This window comes from Mustela lutreola, chromosome 3 (genome assembly GCF_030435805.1).
Source record: "Mustela lutreola isolate mMusLut2 chromosome 3, mMusLut2.pri, whole genome shotgun sequence".
In the NCBI taxonomy this organism is placed as follows: Eukaryota; Metazoa; Chordata; class Mammalia; order Carnivora; family Mustelidae; genus Mustela; species Mustela lutreola.
In genome coordinates, this window is record NC_081292.1 from 90385232 (window position 1) to 90408795 (window position 23564).

A 23564-nucleotide genomic window follows, 5' to 3' on the forward strand; every position below is an offset into this window, starting at 1 on the left:
GATTTTTTCCCCATATATTTCCCAGGGCTTTACTCTTTATATAGCACTTTAATTCAGGCTTCAACCACTTCCTAGTCAGATCAGGTGAAATCATTTTCCTTCCCATGCCCTCGATGTTTTTCTCACCTAGTAATTCTTTTTTTAAAGATCTTATTTACCCATTTGACAGATCACAAGTAGGCAGAGAGGTGGCAGAGAGAAAGGGGTAAGCAGGCTCCCCGCTGAGCAAAGAGCCTGATGTGGGGCTCCATCCCAGGACCCTGAAATCATGACCTGAGCGGAAGGCAGAGGCCTAAACCACTGAGACACCCAAGAGCCCCTTATCTGGTAATTTTTAATCAATGTGGATTTGCTGCATCAAATAGTTCCTTCTTCTTCAAATATAAATATAGAAATATATTGATCAAGTCACACGCATGTCTTAGGAGAATGTCATACCTTTAGTAGCAACCTTGAAATCTTGGCCATTGGTTATGATTTTTGTTTTGGTTTGATTTGGTTCGGTTTTTGTAATTTTAAAAATCCCTCCAGCCCTTGGCTCTGTCTGACCTGATTGCTTTCAGCCGTTTCTGCAACAAAGTTGTCCCAGCTGCGAAAACTCTCATTGTTTCCAGTGGCGCCCACTTCTGAACACTTTGTTAATAGAAAGCTTTTTTTTTTTTTTTTTTTTTTTTTGGCTATGGTAAATGTGGAACAACAGTAGATATTTCAAAGAGGTGAACCACAGATAAATTTCTCTAAGGGTGGGGTGAGGGTTACTCAAAAAGGAACTTGACAAGGCTTTTAAAGATATCGACAATCATTATAACATAACGTGACTGATTGTTACCGTGCTCTTAACTGGGCAAACACTTGTTGGCTTCCAAGATAGACTAACATAGTTGAGATGGTTCTAGCGGCCTGCTAGCACAGGGTCTCATGAGCCAGGGATTCTAGCCACTGGCTGTGCAAGGTTGAGACCTGTTAGTGATTCTATTTTTTCCTCTACAGAATGGGTCTTTCTACATTCCAGGTCCTTTCTACCCCAATAAATAATGCGGCGATTCTCTCAGTGAGTTGTACTTTTGGTTTAAACAGCCAACTGTCTGTTATAAAGGACTTTTGTTTAAATTCCTTTAAAAAAAAAGTCGTTTCAAAAAAATCTTTTTTTTTTTTATTTTTTGATCCCATAGGTTTACTCTGATCCTGGAACTTTGTCATTTTGACCTTCTCTGCTGATTAAAATATTCTTCATCATCAGCACCTACTGCTCTCCTCTCCTGGTGTGGTCTCTCGGGAAGGGGACTTCTCTAGCTCTTCTAGCAGCAGATGGGTACTTCCCCTCTACCCCTGTTGCCAGACCAACCTTACGTATCCTGCAGGGTCAGGTCTGCCTGGCCTTTTATCTGTTGTTCTCTTCTGAGTGGTTAGTTTTTCATCGATACCGTGCTTTGCTTTTGTCAGGATTTACCCTGGTCTATCAAAACCCTTTTCTTGTACCAGTGAAGCCTAAGAAACAGTCCTGATGAGAGAACCAGGAACTCGAACAGATCATATTTATCCTGAATGTTCCGTCCAAAATGAAAAATACATTTCTGAGGAGCCTCAAGATCTCTGAGAAGGGAAGTTTCACCAACTCTGTCATGTAGGGGCATCAATTCCGATTCTGTGTCAATTTTCCGACTTTCCCAGCTAATACTTCTCTACCTCAGAAAGCCCACTCTCAACCGTTTCCTCTCTCAAAGGCAGTTGCTCTTAGAGTCTGCACATGGCACTTGGGTCCTGCTGGTCATTGGCTACTGCCCTCTGTACCTTGGGCCTAACAGCTGCGGGGCATCAAGATGAGAATGTCTCTTGTTCTAAGACTTAATATAGTTGGGTGCACATGGTTAAGGAATAATCACTTATTTTGTTGATCCAAGTGTTCGACCTTTCTTAATTATTCTAGTACCACAGTTTACTTGTTCTAAGATTTGTCCCCCCCCCCATTTTAATATCTCTTAAGGTGGCATTTACCTTGCACTTGAGGACATATCCTAGTTTAACTGACAGCATTTCTCTTTCTTAGTCGAACATAAACTATAGTGCATCTTACCCTTGATGAAAGCTAGGATGCAATTAAATACTCTATTATGGTTACGATTCTGATATTTGAAATCCTCCGGTAGCTCCCTGTGCCCCCACAGTGTAGTACCTCACCTCCTCGGCATAGTATACAAACCATCTCACCCCAGTGTTAACCCCGGGGCTCAGCCTCCATCCCCAGGTGATGCTGCCAGATCAGCTGTCGGTTATCATATACTTGCTGTAGTTTCCTGAATGCACTGTGCTGCCTCCTGGCACTTTGAAACGTGACACACTCATCCTCATTCTCCGCTTTGCCCTTGTCTATCACCTCCCCTGAAAATCTGTTCCTAAGTGGCTTTTCCCAGCTCCAACCTACCCTTGGCAGTCTTTTCTCTCCCTGTGGTAAAGCCTGTCACACTGCACCATGGACATGCCGGTTGTCCCCCTGAGAAGAGAAAAGGGACAGTGAGGGCCCCCCAGCATTTGCAGCTCTAGTGCAGAGCCCCATGCCTGGCTTGCAGGAAATGCCAGATCATGAAGACAAACGGAGATCATCCTCTGGCTAAAACCAGCTCTTCTTTGCCTACCGCAGGATCTGGATCATTAAAGAGCAGCCAGTTATTATGGCTGTTTTTCTAGGGATTTTTTCCCCATATATTTCCCAGGGCTTTACTCTTTATATAGCACTTTAATTCAGGCTTCAACCACTTCCTTGTCAGATCAGGTGAAATCATTTTCCTTCCGATACCCTCGATGTTTTTCTCACCTAGTAATTCTTTTTTTATAGATCTTATTTACCCATTTGACAGATCACAAGAAGGCAGAGAGGTGGCAGAGAGAAACGGGTAAGCAGGCTCCCCGCTGAGCAAAGAGCCTGATGTGGGGCTCCATCCCAGGACCCTGAAATCATGACCTGAGCGGAAGGCAGAGGCCTAAACCACTGAGCCACCCAAGAGCCCCTTATCTGGTAATTTTTAATCAATGTGGATTTGCTGCATCAAATAGTTCCTTCTTCTTCAAATATAAATATAGAAATATATTGATCAAGTCACACGCATGTCTTAGGAGAATGTCATACCTTTAGTAGCAACCTTGAAATCTTGGCCATTGGTTATGATTTTTGTTTTGGTTTGATTTGGTTCGGTTTTTGTAATTTTAAAAATCCCTCCAGCCCTTGGCTCTGTCTGACCTGATTGCTTTCAGCCGTTTCTGCAACAAAGTTGTCCCAGCTGCGAAAACTCTCATTGTTTCCAGTGGCGCCCCCTTCTGAACACTTTGTTAATAGAAAGCTTTTTTTTTTTTTTTTTTTTTGGCTATGGTAAATGTGGAACAACAGTAGATATTTCAAAGAGGTGAACCACAGATAAATTTCTCTAAGGGTGGGGTGAGGGTTACTCAAAAAGGAACTTGACAAGGCTTTTAAAGATATCGACAATCATTATAACATAACGTGACTGATTGTTACCGTGCTCTTAACTGGGCAAACACTTGTTGGCTTCCAAGATAGACTAACATAGTTGAGATGGTTCTAGCGGCCTGCTAGCACAGGGTCTCATGAGCCAGGGATTCTAGCCACTGGCTGTGCAAGGTTGAGACCTGTTAGTGATTCTATTTTTTCCTCTACAGAATGGGTCTTTCTACATTCCAGGTCCTTTCTACCCCAATAAATAATGCGGCGAATCTCTCAGTGAGTTGTACTTTTGGTTTAAACAGCCAACTGTCTGTTATAAAGGACTTTTGTTTAAATTCCTTTAAAAAAAAAGTCGTTTCAAAAAAATCTTTTTTTTTTTATTTTTTGATCCCATAGGTTTACTCTGATCCTGGAACTTTGTCATTTTGACCTTCTCTGCTGATTAAAATATTCTTCATCATCAGCACCTACTGCTCTCCTCTCCTGGTGTGGTCTCTCGGGAAGGGGACTTCTCTAGCTCTTCTAGCAGCAGATGGGCACTTCCCCTCTACCCCTGTTGCCAGACCAACCTTACGTATCCTGCAGGGTCAGGTCGGCCTGGCCTTTTATCTGTTGTTCTCTTCTGAGTGGTTAGTTTTTCATCGATACCGTGCTTTGCTTTTGTCAGGATTTACCCTGGTCTATCAAAACCCTTTTCTTGTACCAGTGAAGCCTAAGAAACAGTCCTGATGAGAGAACCAGGAACTCGAACAGATCATATTTATCCTGAATGTTCCGTCCAAAATGAAAAATACATTTCTGAGGAGCCTCAAGATCTCTGAGAAGGGAAGTTTCACCAACTCTGTCATGTAGGGGCATCAATTCCGATTCTGTGTCAATTTTCCGACTTTCCCAGCGAATACTTCTCTACCTCAGAAAGCCCACTCTCAACCGTTTCCTCTCTCAAAGGCAGTTGCTCTTAGAGTCTGCACATGGCACTTGGGGCCTGCTGGTCATTGGCTACTGCCCTCTGTACCTTGGGCCTAACAGCTGCGGGGCATCAAGATGAGAATGTCTCTTGTTCTAAGACTTAATATAGTTGGGTGCACATGGTTAAGGAATAATCACTTATTTTGTTGATCCAAGTGTTCGACCTTTCTTAATTATTCTAGTACCACAGTTTACTTGTTCTACGATTTGTCCCCCCCCCCCATTTTAATATCTCTTAAGGTGGCATTTACCTTGCACTTGAGGACATATCCTAGTTTAACTGACAGCATTTCTCTTTCTTAGTCGAACATAAACTATAGTGCATCTTACCCTTGATGAAAGCTAGGATGCAATTAAATACTCTATTATGGTTACGATTCTGATATTTGAAATCCTCCGGTAGCTCCCTGTGCCCCCACAGTGTAGTACCTCACCTCCTCGGCATAGTATACAAACCATCTCACCCCAGTGTTAACCCCGGGGCTCAGCCTCCATCCCCAGGTGATGCTGCCAGATCAGCTGTCGGTTATCATGTACTTGCTGTAGTTTCCTGAATGCACTGTGCTGCCTCCTGGCACTTTGAAACGTGACACACTCATCCTCATTCTCCGCTTTGCCCTTCTCTATCACCTCCCCTGAAAATCTGTTCCTAAGTGGCTTTTCCCAGCTCCAACCTACCCTTGGCAGTCTTTTCTCTCCCTGTGGTAAAGCCTGTCACACTGCACCATGGACATGCCGGTTGTCCCCCTGAGAAGAGAAAAGGGACAGTGAGGGCCCCCCAGCATTTGCAGCTCTAGTGCAGAGCCCCATGACTGGCTTGCAGGAAATGCCAGATCATGAAGACAAACGGAGATCATCCTCTGGCTAAAACCAGCTCTTCTTTGCCTACCGCAGGATCTGGATCATTAAAGAGCAGCCAGTTATTATGGCTGTTTTTCTAGGGATTTTTTCCCCATATATTTCCCAGGGCTTTACTCTTTATATAGCACTTTAATTCAGGCTTCAACCACTTCCTAGTCAGATCAGGTGAAATCATTTTCCTTCCCATACCCTCGATGTTTTTCTCACCTAGTAATTCTTTTTTTAAAGATCTTATTTACCCATTTGACAGATCACAAGTAGGCAGAGAGGTGGCAGAGAGAAAGGGGTAAGCAGGCTCCCCGCTGAGCAAAGAGCCTGATGTGGGGCTCCATCCCAGGACCCTGAAATCATGACCTGAGCGGAAGGCAGAGGCCTAAACCACTGAGCCACCCAAGAGCCCATTATCTGGTAATTTTTAATCAATGTGGATTTGCTGCATCAAATAGTTCCTTCTTCTTCAAATATAAATATAGAAATATATTGATCAAGTCACACGCATGTCTTAGGAGAATGTCATACCTTTAGTAGCAACCTTGAAATCTTGGCCATTGGTTATGATTTTTGTTTTGGTTTGATTTGGTTCGGTTTTTGTAATTTTAAAAATCCCTCCAGCCCTTGGCTCTGTCTGACCTGATTGCTTTCAGCCGTTTCTGCAACAAAGTTGTCCCAGCTGCGAAAACTCTCATTGTTTCCAGTGGCGCCCCCTTCTGAACACTTTGTTAATAGAAAGCTTTTTTTTTTTTTTTTTTTTGGCTATGGTAAATGTGGAACAACAGTAGATATTTCAAAGAGGTGAACCACAGATAAATTTCTCTAAGGGTGGGGTGAGGGTTACTCAAAAAGGAACTTGACAAGGCTTTTAAAGATATCGACAATCATTATAACATAACGTGACTGATTGTTACCGTGCTCTTAACTGGGCAAACACTTGTTGGCTTCCAAGATAGACTAACATAGTTGAGATGGTTCTAGCGGCCTGCTAGCACAGGGTCTCATGAGCCAGGGATTCTAGCCACTGGCTGTGCAAGGTTGAGACCTGTTAGTGATTCTATTTTTTCCTCTACAGAATGGGTCTTTCTACATTCCAGGTCCTTTCTACCCCAATAAATAATGCGGCGATTCTCTCAGTGAGTTGTACTTTTGGTTTAAACAGCCAACTGTCTGTTATAAAGGACTTTTGTTTAAATTCCTTTAAAAAAAAAGTCGTTTCAAAAAAATCTTTTTTTTTTTATTTTTTGATCCCATAGGTTTACTCTGATCCTGGAACTTTGTCATTTTGACCTTCTCTGCTGATTAAAATATTCTTCATCATCAGCACCTACTGCTCTCCTCTCCTGGTGTGGTCTCTCGGGAAGGGGACTTCTCTAGCTCTTCTAGCAGCAGATGGGCACTTCCCCTCTACCCCTGTTGCCAGACCAACCTTACCTATCCTGCAGGGTCAGGTCGGCCTGGCCTTTTATCTGTTGTTCTCTTCTGAGTGGTTAGTTTTTCATCGATACCGTGCTTTGCTTTTGTCAGGATTTACCCTGGTCTATCAAAACCCTTTTCTTGTACCAGTGAAGCCTAAGAAACAGTCCTGATGAGAGAACCAGGAACTCGAACAGATCATATTTATCCTGAATGTTCCGTCCAAAATGAAAAATACATTTCTGAGGAGCCTCAAGATCTCTGAGAAGGGAAGTTTCACCAACTCTGTCATGTAGGGGCATCAATTCCGATTCTGTGTCAATTTTCCGACTTTCCCAGCTAATACTTCTCTACCTCAGAAAGCCCACTCTCAACCGTTTCCTCTCTCAAAGGCAGTTGCTCTTAGAGTCTGCACATGGCACTTGGGGCCTGCTGGTCATTGGCTACTGCCCTCTGTACCTTGGGCCTAACAGCTGCGGGGCATCAAGATGAGAATGTCTCTTGTTCTAAGACTTAATATAGTTGGGTGCACATGGTTAAGGAATAATCACTTATTTTGTTGATCCAAGTGTTCGACCTTTCTTAATTATTCTAGTACCACAGTTTACTTGTTCTACGATTTGTCCCCCCCCCCATTTTAATATCTCTTAAGGTGGCATTTACCTTGCACTTGAGGACATATCCTAGTTTAACTGACAGCATTTCTCTTTCTTAGTCGAACATAAACTATAGTGCATCTTACCCTTGATGAAAGCTAGGATGCAATTAAATACTCTATTATGGTTACGATTCTGATATTTGAAATCCTCCGGTAGCTCCCTGTGCCCCCACAGTGTAGTACCTCACCTCCTCGGCATAGTATACAAACCATCTCACCCCAGTGTTAACCCCGGGGCTCAGCCTCCATCCCCAAGGTGATGCTGCCAGATCAGCTGTCGGTTATCATGAACTTGCTGTAGTTTCCTGAATGCACTGTGCTGCCTCCTGGCACTTTGAAACGTGACACACTCATCCTCATTCTTCGCTTTGCCCTTGTCTATCACCTCCCCTGAAAATCTGTTCCTAAGTGGCTTTTCCCAGCTCCAACCTACCCTTGGCAGTCTTTTCTCTCCCTGTGGTAAAGCCTGTCACACTGCACCATGGACATGCCCGTTGTCCCCCTGAGAAGAGAAAAGGGATAGTGAGGGCCCCCCAGCATTTGCAGCTCTAGTGCAGAGCCCCATGCCTGGCTTGCAGGAAATGCCAGATCATGAAGACAAACGGAGATCATCCTCTGGCTAAAACCAGCTCTTCTTTGCCTACCGCAGGATCTGGATCATTAAAGAGCAGCCAGTTATTATGGCTGTTTTTCTAGGGATTTTTTCCCCATATATTTCCCAGGGCTTTACTCTTTATATAGCACTTTAATTCAGGCTTCAACCACTTCCTAGTCAGATCAGGTGAAATCATTTTCCTTCCCATGCCCTCGATGTTTTTCTCACCTAGTAATTCTTTTTTTAAAGATCTTATTTACCCATTTGACAGATCACAAGTAGGCAGAGAGGTGGCAGAGAGAAAGGGGTAAGCAGGCTCCCCGCTGAGCAAAGAGCCTGATGTGGGGCTCCATCCCAGGACCCTGAAATCATGACCTGAGCGGAAGGCAGAGGCCTAAACCACTGAGCCACCCAAGAGCCCCTTATCTGGTAATTTTTAATCAATGTGGATTTGCTGCATCAAATAGTTCCTTCTTCTTCAAATATAAATATAGAAATATATTGATCAAGTCACACGCATGTCTTAGGAGAATGTCATACCTTTAGTAGCAACCTTGAAATCTTGGCCATTGGTTATGATTTTTGTTTTGGTTTGATTTGGTTCGGTTTTTGTAATTTTAAAAATCCCTCCAGCCCTTGGCTCTGTCTGACCTGATTGCTTTCAGCTGTTTCTGCAACAAAGTTGTCCCAGCTGCGAAAACTCTCATTGTTTCCAGTGGCGCCCCCTTCTGAACACTTTGTTAATAGAAAGCTTTTTTTTTTTTTTTTTTTTGGCTATGGTAAATGTGGAACAACAGTAGATATTTCAAAGAGGTGAACCACAGATAAATTTCTCTAAGGGTGGGGTGAGGGTTACTCAAAAAGGAACTTGACAAGGCTTTTAAAGATATCGACAATCATTATAACATAACGTGACTGATTGTTACCGTGCTCTTAACTGGGCAAACACTTGTTGGCTTCCAAGATAGACTAACATAGTTGAGATGGTTCTAGCGGCCTGCTAGCACAGGGTCTCATGAGCCAGGGATTCTAGCCACTGGCTGTGCAAGGTTGAGACCTGTTAGTGATTCTATTTTTTCCTCTACAGAATGGGTCTTTCTACATTCCAGGTCCTTTCTACCCCAATAAATAATGCGGCGAATCTCTCAGTGAGTTGTACTTTTGGTTTAAACAGCCAACTGTCTGTTATAAAGGACTTTTGTTTAAATTCCTTTAAAAAAAAAGTCGTTTCAAAAAAATCTTTTTTTTTTTATTTTTTGATCCCATAGGTTTACTCTGATCCTGGAACTTTGTCATTTTGACCTTCTCTGCTGATTAAAATATTCTTCATCATCAGCACCTACTGCTCTCCTCTCCTGGTGTGGTCTCTCGGGAAGGGGACTTCTCTAGCTCTTCTAGCAGCAGATGGGCACTTCCCCTCTACCCCTGTTGCCAGACCAACCTTACCTATCCTGCAGGGTCAGGTCGGCCTGGCCTTTTATCTGTTGTTCTCTTCTGAGTGGTTAGTTTTTCATCGATACCGTGCTTTGCTTTTGTCAGGATTTACCCTGGTCTATCAAAACCCTTTTCTTGTACCAGTGAAGCCTAAGAAACAGTCCTGATGAGAGAACCAGGAACTCGAACAGATCATATTTATCCTGAATGTTCCGTCCAAAATGAAAAATACATTTCTGAGGAGCCTCAAGATCTCTGAGAAGGGAAGTTTCACCAACTCTGTCATGTAGGGGCATCAATTCCGATTCTGTGTCAATTTTCCGACTTTCCCAGCGAATACTTCTCTACCTCAGAAAGCCCACTCTCAACCGTTTCCTCTCTCAAAGGCAGTTGCTCTTAGAGTCTGCACATGGCACTTGGGGCCTGCTGGTCATTGGCTACTGCCCTCTGTACCTTGGGCCTAACAGCTGCGGGGCATCAAGATGAGAATGTCTCTTGTTCTAAGACTTAATATAGTTGGGTGCCCCGGTTAAGGAATAATCACTTATTTTGTTGATCCAAGTGTTCGACCTTTCTTAATTATTCTAGTACCACAGTTTACTTGTTCTACGATTTGTCCCCCCCCCCATTTTAATATCTCTTAAGGTGGCATTTACCTTGCACTTGAGGACATATCCTAGTTTAACTGACAGCATTTCTCTTTCTTAGTCGAACATAAACTATAGTGCATCTTACCCTTGATGAAAGCTAGGATGCAATTAAATACTCTATTATGGTTACGATTCTGATATTTGAAATCCTCCGGTAGCTCCCTGTGCCCCCACAGTGTAGTACCTCACCTCCTCGGCATAGTATACAAACCATCTCACCCCAGTGTTAACCCCGGGGCTCAGCCTCCATCCCCAGGTGATGCTGCCAGATCAGCTGTCGGTTATCATGTACTTGCTGTAGTTTCCTGAATGCACTGTGCTGCCTCCTGGCACTTTGAAACGTGACACACTCATCCTCATTCTCCGCTTTGCCCTTGTCTATCACCTCCCCTGAAAATCTGTTCCTAAGTGGCTTTTCCCAGCTCCAACCTACCCTTGGCAGTCTTTTCTCTCCCTGTGGTAAAGCCTGTCACACTGCACCATGGACATGCCGGTTGTCCCCCTGAGAAGAGAAAAGGGACAGTGAGGGCCCCCCAGCATTTGCAGCTCTAGTGCAGAGCCCCATGACTGGCTTGCAGGAAATGCCAGATCATGAAGACAAACGGAGATCATCCTCTGGCTAAAACCAGCTCTTCTTTGCCTACCGCAGGATCTGGATCATTAAAGAGCAGCCAGTTATTATGGCTGTTTTTCTAGGGATTTTTTCCCCATATATTTCCCAGGGCTTTACTCTTTATATAGCACTTTAATTCAGGCTTCAACCACTTCCTAGTCAGATCAGGTGAAATCATTTTCCTTCCCATACCCTCGATGTTTTTCTCACCTAGTAATTCTTTTTTTAAAGATCTTATTTACCCATTTGACAGATCACAAGTAGGCAGAGAGGTGGCAGAGAGAAAGGGGTAAGCAGGCTCCCCGCTGAGCAAAGAGCCTGATGTGGGGCTCCATCCCAGGACCCTGAAATCATGACCTGAGCGGAAGGCAGAGGCCTAAACCACTGAGCCACCCAAGAGCCCATTATCTGGTAATTTTTAATCAATGTGGATTTGCTGCATCAAATAGTTCCTTCTTCTTCAAATATAAATATAGAAATATATTGATCAAGTCACACGCATGTCTTAGGAGAATGTCATACCTTTAGTAGCAACCTTGAAATCTTGGCCATTGGTTATGATTTTTGTTTTGGTTTGATTTGGTTCGGTTTTTGTAATTTTAAAAATCCCTCCAGCCCTTGGCTCTGTCTGACCTGATTGCTTTCAGCTGTTTCTGCAACAAAGTTGTCCCAGCTGCGAAAACTCTCATTGTTTCCAGTGGCGCCCCCTTCTGAACACTTTGTTAATAGAAAGCTTTTTTTTTTTTTTTTTTTTTTTTTTGGCTATGGTAAATGTGGAACAACAATAGATATTTCAAAGAGGTGAACCACAGATAAATTTCTCTAAGGGTGGGGTGAGGGTTACTCAAAAAGGAACTTGACAAGGCTTTTAAAGATATCGACAATCATTATAACATAACGTGACTGATTGTTACCGTGCTCTTAACTGGGCAAACACTTGTTGGCTTCCAAGATAGACTAACATAGTTGAGATGGTTCTAGCGGCCTGCTAGCACAGGGTCTCATGAGCCAGGGATTCTAGCCACTGGCTGTGCAAGGTTGAGACCTGTTAGTGATTCTATTTTTTCCTCTACAGAATGGGTCTTTCTACATTCCAGGTCCTTTCTACCCCAATAAATAATGCGGCGATTCTCTCAGTGAGTTGTACTTTTGGTTTAAACAGCCAACTGTCTGTTATAAAGGACTTTTGTTTAAATTCCTTTAAAAAAAAAGTCGTTTCAAAAAAATCTTTTTTTTTTTATTTTTTGATCCCATAGGTTTACTCTGATCCTGGAACTTTGTCATTTTGACCTTCTCTGCTGATTAAAATATTCTTCATCATCAGCACCTACTGCTCTCCTCTCCTGGTGTGGTCTCTCGGGAAGGGGACTTCTCTAGCTCTTCTAGCAGCAGATGGGCACTTCCCCTCTACCCCTGTTGCCAGACCAACCTTACCTATCCTGCAGGGTCAGGTCGGCCTGGCCTTTTATCTGTTGTTCTCTTCTGAGTGGTTAGTTTTTCATCGATACCGTGCTTTGCTTTTGTCAGGATTTACCCTGGTCTATCAAAACCCTTTTCTTGTACCAGTGAAGCCTAAGAAACAGTCCTGATGAGAGAACCAGGAACTCGAACAGATCATATTTATCCTGAATGTTCCGTCCAAAATGAAAAATACATTTCTGAGGAGCCTCAAGATCTCTGAGAAGGGAAGTTTCACCAACTCTGTCATGTAGGGGCATCAATTCCGATTCTGTGTCAATTTTCCGACTTTCCCAGCTAATACTTCTCTACCTCAGAAAGCCCACTCTCAACCGTTTCCTCTCTCAAAGGCAGTTGCTCTTAGAGTCTGCACATGGCACTTGGGGCCTGCTGGTCATTGACTACTGCCCTCTGTACCTTGGGCCTAACAGCTGCGGGGCATCAAGATGAGAATGTCTCTTGTTCTAAGACTTAATATAGTTGGGTGCACATGGTTAAGGAATAATCACTTATTTTGTTGATCCAAGTGTTAGACCTTTCTTAATTATTCTAGTACCACAGTTTACTTGTTCTAAGATTTGTCCCCCCCCCCCATTTTAATATCTCTTAAGGTGGCATTTACCTTGCACTTGAGGACATATCCTAGTTTAACTGACAGCATTTCTCTTTCTTAGTCGAACATAAACTATAGTGCATCTTACCCTTGATGAAAGCTAGGATGCAATTAAATACTCTATTATGGTTACGATTCTGATATTTGAAATCCTCCGGTAGCTCCCTGTGCCCCCACAGTGTAGTACCTCACCTCCTCGGCATAGTATACAAACCATCTCACCCCAGTGTTAACCCCGGGGCTCAGCCTCCATCCCCAAGGTGATGCTGCCAGATCAGCTGTCGGTTATCATGAACTTGCTGTAGTTTCCTGAATGCACTGTGCTGCCTCCTGGCACTTTGAAACGTGACACACTCATCCTCATTCTTCGCTTTGCCCTTGTCTATCACCTCCCCTGAAAATCTGTTCCTAAGTGGCTTTTCCCAGCTCCAACCTACCCTTGGCAGTCTTTTCTCTCCCTGTGGTAAAGCCTGTCACACTGCACCATGGACATGCCCGTTGTCCCCCTGAGAAGAGAAAAGGGATAGTGAGGGCCCCCCAGCATTTGCAGCTCTAGTGCAGAGCCCCATGCCTGGCTTGCAGGAAATGCCAGATCATGAAGACAAACGGAGATCATCCTCTGGCTAAAACCAGCTCTTCTTTGCCTACCGCAGGATCTGGATCATTAAAGAGCAGCCAGTTATTATGGCTGTTTTTCTAGGGATTTTTTCCCCATATATTTCCCAGGGCTTTACTCTTTATATAGCACTTTAATTCAGGCTTCAACCACTTCCTAGTCAGATCAGGTGAAATCATTTTCCTTCCCATGCCCTCGATGTTTTTCTCACCTAGTAATTCTTTTTTTAAAGATCTTATTTACCCATTTGACAGATCACAAGTAGGCAGAGAGGTGGCAGAGAGAAAGGGGTAAGCAGGCTCCCCGCTGAGCAAAGAGCCTGATGTGGGGCTCCATCCCAGGACCCTGAAATCATGACCTGAGCGGAAGGCAGAGGCCTAAACCACTGAGACACCCAAGAGCCCCTTCTCTGGTAATTTTTAATCAATGTGGATTTGCTGCATCAAATAGTTCCTTCTTCTTCAAATATAAATATAGAAATATATTGATCAAGTCACACGCATGTCTTAGGAGAATGTCATACCTTTAGTAGCAACCTTGAAATCTTGGCCATTGGTTATGATTTTTGTTTTGGTTTGATTTGGTTCGGTTTTTGTAATTTTAAAAATCCCTCCAGCCCTTGGCTCTGTCTGACCTGATTGCTTTCAGCCGTTTCTGCAACAAAGTTGTCCCAGCTGCGAAAACTCTCATTGTTTCCAGTGGCGCCCACTTCTGAACACTTTGTTAATAGAAAGCTTTTTTTTTTTTTTTTTTTTTTGGCTATGGTAAATGTGGAACAACAGTAGATATTTCAAAGAGGTGAACCACAGATAAATTTCTCTAAGGGTGGGGTGAGGGTTACTCAAAAAGGAACTTGACAAGGCTTTTAAAGATATCGACAATCATTATAACATAACGTGACTGATTGTTACCGTGCTCTTAACTGGGCAAACACTTGTTGGCTTCCAAGATAGACTAACATAGTTGAGATGGTTCTAGCGGCCTGCTAGCACAGGGTCTCATGAGCCAGGGATTCTAGCCACTGGCTGTGCAAGGTTGAGACCTGTTAGTGATTCTATTTTTTCCTCTACAGAATGGGTCTTTCTACATTCCAGGTCCTTTCTACCCCAATAAATAATGCGGCGATTCTCTCAGTGAGTTGTACTTTTGGTTTAAACAGCCAACTGTCTGTTATAAAGGACTTTTGTTTAAATTCCTTTAAAAAAAAAGTCGTTTCAAAAAAATCTTTTTTTTTTTATTTTTTGATCCCATAGGTTTACTCTGATCCTGGAACTTTGTCATTTTGACCTTCTCTGCTGATTAAAATATTCTTCATCATCAGCACCTACTGCTCTCCTCTCCTGGTGTGGTCTCTCGGGAAGGGGACTTCTCTAGCTCTTCTAGCAGCAGATGGGTACTTCCCCTCTACCCCTGTTGCCAGACCAACCTTACGTATCCTGCAGGGTCAGGTCGGCCTGGCCTTTTATCTGTTGTTCTCTTCTGAGTGGTTAGTTTTTCATCGATACCGTGCTTTGCTTTTGTCAGGATTTACCCTGGTCTATCAAAACCCTTTTCTTGTACCAGTGAAGCCTAAGAAACAGTCCTGATGAGAGAACCAGGAACTCGAACAGATCATATTTATCCTGAATGTTCCGTCCAAAATGAAAAATACATTTCTGAGGAGCCTCAAGATCTCTGAGAAGGGAAGTTTCACCAACTCTGTCATGTAGGGGCATCAATTCCGATTCTGTGTCAATTTTCCGACTTTCCCAGCTAATACTTCTCTACCTCAGAAAGCCCACTCTCAACCGTTTCCTCTCTCAAAGGCAGTTGCTCTTAGAGTCTGCACATGGCACTTGGGTCCTGCTGGTCATTGGCTACTGCCCTCTGTACCTTGGGCCTAACAGCTGCGGGGCATCAAGATGAGAATGTCTCTTGTTCTAAGACTTAATATAGTTGGGTGCACATGGTTAAGGAATAATCACTTATTTTGTTGATCCAAGTGTTCGACCTTTCTTAATTATTCTAGTACCACAGTTTACTTGTTCTAAGATTTGTCCCCCCCCCATTTTAATATCTCTTAAGGTGGCATTTACCTTGCACTTGAGGACATATCCTAGTTTAACTGACAGCATTTCTCTTTCTTAGTCGAACATAAACTATAGTGCATCTTACCCTTGATGAAAGCTAGGATGCAATTAAATACTCTATTATGGTTACGATTCTGATATTTGAAATCCTCCGGTAGCTCCCTGTGCCCCCACAGTGTAGTACCTCACCTCCTCGGCATAGTATACAAACCATCTCACCCCAGTGTTAACCCCGGGGCTCAGCCTCCATCCCCAGGTGATGCTGCCAGATCAGCTGTCGGTTATCATATACTTGCTGTAGTTTCCTGAATGCACTGTGCTGCCTCCTGGCACTTTGAAACGTGACACACTCATCCTCATTCTCCGCTTTGCCCTTGTCTATCACCTCCCCTGAAAATCTGTTCCTAAGTGGCTTTTCCCAGCTCCAACCTACCCTTGGCAGTCTTTTCTCTCCCTGTGGTAAAGCCTGTCACACTGCACCATGGACATGCCGGTTGTCCCCCTGAGAAGAGAAAAGGGACAGTGAGGGCCCCCCAGCATTTGCAGCTCTAGTGCAGAGCCCCATGCCTGGCTTGCAGGAAATGCCAGATCATGAAGACAAACGGAGATCATCCTCTGGCTAAAACCAGCTCTTCTTTGCCTACCGCAGGATCTGGATCATTAAAGAGCAGCCAGTTATTATGGCTGTTTTTCTAGGGATTTTTTCCCCATATATTTCCCAGGGCTTTACTCTTTATATAGCACTTTAATTCAGGCTTCAACCACTTCCTTGTCAGATCAGGTGAAATCATTTTCCTTCCGATACCCTCGATGTTTTTCTCACCTAGTAATTCTTTTTTTATAGATCTTATTTACCCATTTGACAGATCACAAGTAGGCAGAGAGGTGGCAGAGAGAAACGGGTAAGCAGGCTCCCCGCTGAGCAAAGAGCCTGATGTGGGGCTCCATCCCAGGACCCTGAAATCATGACCTGAGCGGAAGGCAGAGGCCTAAACCACTGAGCCACCCAAGAGCCCCTTATCTGGTAATTTTTAATCAATGTGGATTTGCTGCATCAAATAGTTCCTTCTTCTTCAAATATAAATATAGAAATATATTGATCAAGTCACACGCATGTCTTAGGAGAATGTCATACCTTTAGTAGCAACCTTGAAATCTTGGCCATTGGTTATGATTTTTGTTTTGGTTTGATTTGGTTCGGTTTTTGTAATTTTAAAAATCCCTCCAGCCCTTGGCTCTGTCTGACCTGATTGCTTTCAGCCGTTTCTGCAACAAAGTTGTCCCAGCTGCGAAAACTCTCATTGTTTCCAGTGGCGCCCCCTTCTGAACACTTTGTTAATAGAAAGCTTTTTTTTTTTTTTTTTTTTTTGGCTATGGTAAATGTGGAACAACAGTAGATATTTCAAAGAGGTGAACCACAGATAAATTTCTCTAAGGGTGGGGTGAGGGTTACTCAAAAAGGAACTTGACAAGGCTTTTAAAGATATCGACAATCATTATAACATAACGTGACTGATTGTTACCGTGCTCTTAACTGGGCAAACACTTGTTGGCTTCCAAGATAGACTAACATAGTTGAGATGGTTCTAGCGGCCTGCTAGCACAGGGTCTCATGAGCCAGGGATTCTAGCCACTGGCTGTGCAAGGTTGAGACCTGTTAGTGATTCTATTTTTTCCTCTACAGAATGGGTCTTTCTACATTCCAGGTCCTTTCTACCCCAATAAATAATGCGGCGATTCTCTCAGTGAGTTGTACTTTTGGTTTAAACAGCCAACTGTCTGTTATAAAGGACTTTTGTTTAAATTCCTTTAAAAAAAAAGTCGTTTCAAAAAAATCTTTTTTTTTTTATTTTTTGATCCCATAGGTTTACTCTGATCCTGGAACTTTGTCATTTTGACCTTCTCTGCTGATTAAAATATTCTTCATCATCAGCACCTACTGCTCTCCTCTCCTGGTGTGGTCTCTCGGGAAGGGGACTTCTCTAGCTCTTCTAGCAGCAGATGGGCACTTCCCCTCTACCCCTGTTGCCAGACCAACCTTACCTATCCTGCAGGGTCAGGTCGGCCTGGCCTTTTATCTGTTGTTCTCTTCTGAGTGGTTAGTTTTTCATCGATACCGTGCTTTGCTTTTGTCAGGATTTACCCTGGTCTATCAAAACCCTTTTCTTGTACCAGTGAAGCCTAAGAAACAGTCCTGATGAGAGAACCAGGAACTCGAACAGATCATATTTATCCTGAATGTTCCGTCCAAAATGAAAAATACATTTCTGAGGAGCCTCAAGATCTCTGAGAAGGGAAGTTTCACCAACTCTGTCATGTAGGGGCATCAATTCCGATTCTGTGTCAATTTTCCGACTTTCCCAGCTAATACTTCTCTACCTCAGAAAGCCCACTCTCAACCGTTTCCTCTCTCAAAGGCAGTTGCTCTTAGAGTCTGCACATGGCACTTGGGGCCTGCTGGTCATTGACTACTGCCCTCTGTACCTTGGGCCTAACAGCTGCGGGGCATCAAGATGAGAATGTCTCTTGTTCTAAGACTTAATATAGTTGGGTGCACATGGTTAAGGAATAATCACTTATTTTGTTGATCCAAGTGTTAGACCTTTCTTAATTATTCTAGTACCACAGTTTACTTGTTCTAAGATTTGTCCCCCCCCCCCATTTTAATATCTCTTAAGGTGGCATTTACCTTGCACTTGAGGACATATCCTAGTTTAACTGACAGCATTTCTCTTTCTTAGTCGAACATAAACTATAGTGCATCTTACCCTTGATGAAAGCTAGGATGCAATTAAATACTCTATTATGGTTACGATTCTGATATTTGAAATCCTCCGGTAGCTCCCTGTGCCCCCACAGTGTAGTACCTCACCTCCTCGGCATAGTATACAAACCATCTCACCCCAGTGTTAACCCCGGGGCTCAGCCTCCATCCCCAAGGTGATGCTGCCAGATCAGCTGTCGGTTATCATGAACTTGCTGTAGTTTCCTGAATGCACTGTGCTGCCTCCTGGCACTTTGAAACGTGACACACTCATCCTCATTCTTCGCTTTGCCCTTGTCTATCACCTCCCCTGAAAATCTGTTCCTAAGTGGCTTTTCCCAGCTCCAACCTACCCTTGGCAGTCTTTTCTCTCCCTGTGGTAAAGCCTGTCACACTGCACCATGGACATGCCCGTTGTCCCCCTGAGAAGAGAAAAGGGATAGTGAGGGCCCCCCAGCATTTGCAGCTCTAGTGCAGAGCCCCATGCCTGGCTTGCAGGAAATGCCAGATCATGAAGACAAACGGAGATCATCCTCTGGCTAAAACCAGCTCTTCTTTGCCTACCGCAGGATCTGGATCATTAAAGAGCAGCCAGTTATTATGGCTGTTTTTCTAGGGATTTTTTCCCCATATATTTCCCAGGGCTTTACTCTTTATATAGCACTTTAATTCAGGCTTCAACCACTTCCTAGTCAGATCAGGTGAAATCATTTTCCTTCCCATGCCCTCGATGTTTTTCTCACCTAGTAATTCTTTTTTTAAAGATCTTATTTACCCATTTGACAGATCACAAGTAGGCAGAGAGGTGGCAGAGAGAAAGGGGTAAGCAGGCTCCCCGCTGAGCAAAGAGCCTGATGTGGGGCTCCATCCCAGGACCCTGAAATCATGACCTGAGCGGAAGGCAGAGGCCTAAACCACTGAGACACCCAAGAGCCCCTTCTCTGGTAATTTTTAATCAATGTGGATTTGCTGCATCAAATAGTTCCTTCTTCTTCAAATATAAATATAGAAATATATTGATCAAGTCACACGCATGTCTTAGGAGAATATCATACCTTTAGTAGCAACCTTGAAATCTTGGCCATTGGTTATGATTTTTGTTTTGGTTTGATTTGGTTCGGTTTTTGTAATTTTAAAAATCCCTCCAGCCCTTGGCTCTGTCTGACCTGATTGCTTTCAGCCGTTTCTGCAACAAAGTTGTCCCAGCTGCGAAAACTCTCATTGTTTCCAGTGGCGCCCACTTCTGAACACTTTGTTAATAGAAAGCTTTTTTTTTTTTTTTTTTTTTTTTTGCCTATGGTAAATGTGGAACAACAGTAGATATTTCAAAGAGGTGAACCACAGATAAATTTCTCTAAGGGTGGGGTGAGGGTTACTCAAAAAGGAACTTGACAAGGCTTTTAAAGATATCGACAATCATTATAACATAACGTGACTGATTGTTACCGTGCTCTTAACTGGGCAAACACTTGTTGGCTTCCAAGATAGACTAACATAGTTGAGATGGTTCTAGCGGCCTGCTAGCACAGGGTCTCATGAGCCAGGGATTCTAGCCACTGGCTGTGCAAGGTTGAGACCTGTTAGTGATTCTATTTTTTCCTCTACAGAATGGGTCTTTCTACATTCCAGGTCCTTTCTACCCCAATAAATAATGCGGCGATTCTCTCAGTGAGTTGTACTTTTGGTTTAAACAGCCAACTGTCTGTTATAAAGGACTTTTGTTTAAATTCCTTTAAAAAAAAAGTCGTTTCAAAAAAATCTTTTTTTTTTTATTTTTTGATCCCATAGGTTTACTCTGATCCTGGAACTTTGTCATTTTGACCTTCTCTGCTGATTAAAATATTCTTCATCATCAGCACCTACTGCTCTCCTCTCCTGGTGTGGTCTCTCGGGAAGGGGACTTCTCTAGCTCTTCTAGCAGCAGATGGGTACTTCCCCTCTACCCCTGTTGCCAGACCAACCTTACGTATCCTGCAGGGTCAGGTCGGCCTGGCCTTTTATCTGTTGTTCTCTTCTGAGTGGTTAGTTTTTCATCGATACCGTGCTTTGCTTTTGTCAGGATTTACCCTGGTCTATCAAAACCCTTTTCTTGTACCAGTGAAGCCTAAGAAACAGTCCTGATGAGAGAACCAGGAACTCGAACAGATCATATTTATCCTGAATGTTCCGTCCAAAATGAAAAATACATTTCTGAGGAGCCTCAAGATCTCTGAGAAGGGAAGTTTCACCAACTCTGTCATGTAGGGGCATCAATTCCGATTCTGTGTCAATTTTCCGACTTTCCCAGCTAATACTTCTCTACCTCAGAAAGCCCACTCTCAACCGTTTCCTCTCTCAAAGGCAGTTGCTCTTAGAGTCTGCACATGGCACTTGGGTCCTGCTGGTCATTGGCTACTGCCCTCTGTACCTTGGGCCTAACAGCTGCGGGGCATCAAGATGAGAATGTCTCTTGTTCTAAGACTTAATATAGTTGGGTGCACATGGTTAAGGAATAATCACTTATTTTGTTGATCCAAGTGTTCGACCTTTCTTAATTATTCTAGTACCACAGTTTACTTGTTCTAAGATTTGTCCCCCCCCCCATTTTAATATCTCTTAAGGTGGCATTTACCTTGCACTTGAGGACATATCCTAGTTTAACTGACAGCATTTCTCTTTCTTAGTCGAACATAAACTATAGTGCATCTTACCCTTGATGAAAGCTAGGATGCAATTAAATACTCTATTATGGTTACGATTCTGATATTTGAAATCCTCCGGTAGCTCCCTGTGCCCCCACAGTGTAGTACCTCACCTCCTCGGCATAGTATACAAACCATCTCACCCCAGTGTTAACCCCGGGGCTCAGCCTCCATCCCCAGGTGATGCTGCCAGATCAGCTGTCGGTTATCATATACTTTCTGTAGTTTCCTGAATGCACTGTGCTGCCTCCTGGCACTTTGAAACGTGACACACTCATCCTCATTCTCCGCTTTGCCCTTGTCTATCACCTCCCCTGAAAATCTGTTCCTAAGTGGCTTTTCCCAGCTCCAACCTACCCTTGGCAGTCTTTTCTCTCCCTGTGGTAAAGCCTGTCACACTGCACCATGGACATGCCGGTTGTCCCCCTGAGAAGAGAAAAGGGACAGTGAGGGCCCCCCAGCATTTGCAGCTCTAGTGCAGAGCCCCATGCCTGGCTTGCAGGAAATGCCAGATCATGAAGACAAACGGAGATCATCCTCTGGCTAAAACCAGCTCTTCTTTGCCTACCGCAGGATCTGGATCATTAAAGAGCAGCCAGTTATTATGGCTGTTTTTCTAGGGATTTTTTCCCCATATATTTCCCAGGGCTTTACTCTTTATATAGCACTTTAATTCAGGCTTCAACCACTTCCTTGTCAGATCAGGTGAAATCATTTTCCTTCCGATACCCTCGATGTTTTTCTCACCTAGTAATTCTTTTTTTATAGATCTTATTTACCCATTTGACAGATCACAAGTAGGCAGAGAGGTGGCAGAGAGAAACGGGTAAGCAGGCTCCCCGCTGAGCAAAGAGCCTGATGTGGGGCTCCATCCCAGGACCCTGAAATCATGACCTGAGCGGAAGGCAGAGGCCTAAACCACTGAGCCACCCAAGAGCCCCTTATCTGGTAATTTTTAATCAATGTGGATTTGCTGCATCAAATAGTTCCTTCTTCTTCAAATATAAATATAGAAATATATTGATCAAGTCACACGCATGTCTTAGGAGAATGTCATACCTTTAGTAGCAACCTTGAAATCTTGGCCATTGGTTATGATTTTTGTTTTGGTTTGATTTGGTTCGGTTTTTGTAATTTTAAAAATCCCTCCAGCCCTTGGCTCTGTCTGACCTGATTGCTTTCAGCCGTTTCTGCAACAAAGTTGTCCCAGCTGCGAAAACTCTCATTGTTTCCAGTGGCGCCCACTTCTGAACACTTTGTTAATAGAAAGCTTTTTTTTTTTTTTTTTTTTGGCTATGGTAAATGTGGAACAACAGTAGATATTTCAAAGAGGTGAACCACAGATAAATTTCTCTAAGGGTGGGGTGAGGGTTACTCAAAAAGGAACTTGACAAGGCTTTTAAAGATATCGACAATCATTATAACATAACGTGACTGATTGTTACCGTGCTCTTAACTGGGCAAACACTTGTTGGCTTCCAAGATAGACTAACATAGTTGAGATGGTTCTAGCGGCCTGCTAGCACAGGGTCTCATGAGCCAGGGATTCTAGCCACTGGCTGTGCAAGGTTGAGACCTGTTAGTGATTCTATTTTTTCCTCTACAGAATGGGTCTTTCTACATTCCAGGTCCTTTCTACCCCAATAAATAATGCGGCGAATCTCTCAGTGAGTTGTACTTTTGGTTTAAACAGCCAACTGTCTGTTATAAAGGACTTTTGTTTAAATTCCTTTAAAAAAAAAGTCGTTTCAAAAAAATCTTTTTTTTTTTATTTTTTGATCCCATAGGTTTACTCTGATCCTGGAACTTTGTCATTTTGACCTTCTCTGCTGATTAAAATATTCTTCATCATCAGCACCTACTGCTCTCCTCTCCTGGTGTGGTCTCTCGGGAAGGGGACTTCTCTAGCTCTTCTAGCAGCAGATGGGCACTTCCCCTCTACCCCTGTTGCCAGACCAACCTTACCTATCCTGCAGGGTCAGGTCGGCCTGGCCTTTTATCTGTTGTTCTCTTCTGAGTGGTTAGTTTTTCATCGATACCGTGCTTTGCTTTTGTCAGGATTTACCCTGGTCTATCAAAACCCTTTTCTTGTACCAGTGAAGCCTAAGAAACAGTCCTGATGAGAGAACCAGGAACTCGAACAGATCATATTTATCCTGAATGTTCCGTCCAAAATGAAAAATACATTTCTGAGGAGCCTCAAGATCTCTGAGAAGGGAAGTTTCACCAACTCTGTCATGTAGGGGCATCAATTCCGATTCTGTGTCAATTTTCCGACTTTCCCAGCGAATACTTCTCTACCTCAGAAAGCCCACTCTCAACCGTTTCCTCTCTCAAAGGCAGTTGCTCTTAGAGTCTGCACATGGCACTTGGGGCCTGCTGGTCATTGGCTACTGCCCTCTGTACCTTGGGCCTAACAGCTGCGGGGCATCAAGATGAGAATGTCTCTTGTTCTAAGACTTAATATAGTTGGGTGCACATGGTTAAGGAATAATCACTTATTTTGTTGATCCAAGTGTTCGACCTTTCTTAATTATTCTAGTACCACAGTTTACTTGTTCTACGATTTGTCCCCCCCCCCATTTTAATATCTCTTAAGGTGGCATTTACCTTGCACTTGAGGACATATCCTAGTTTAACTGACAGCATTTCTCTTTCTTAGTCGAACATAAACTATAGTGCATCTTACCCTTGATGAAAGCTAGGATGCAATTAAATA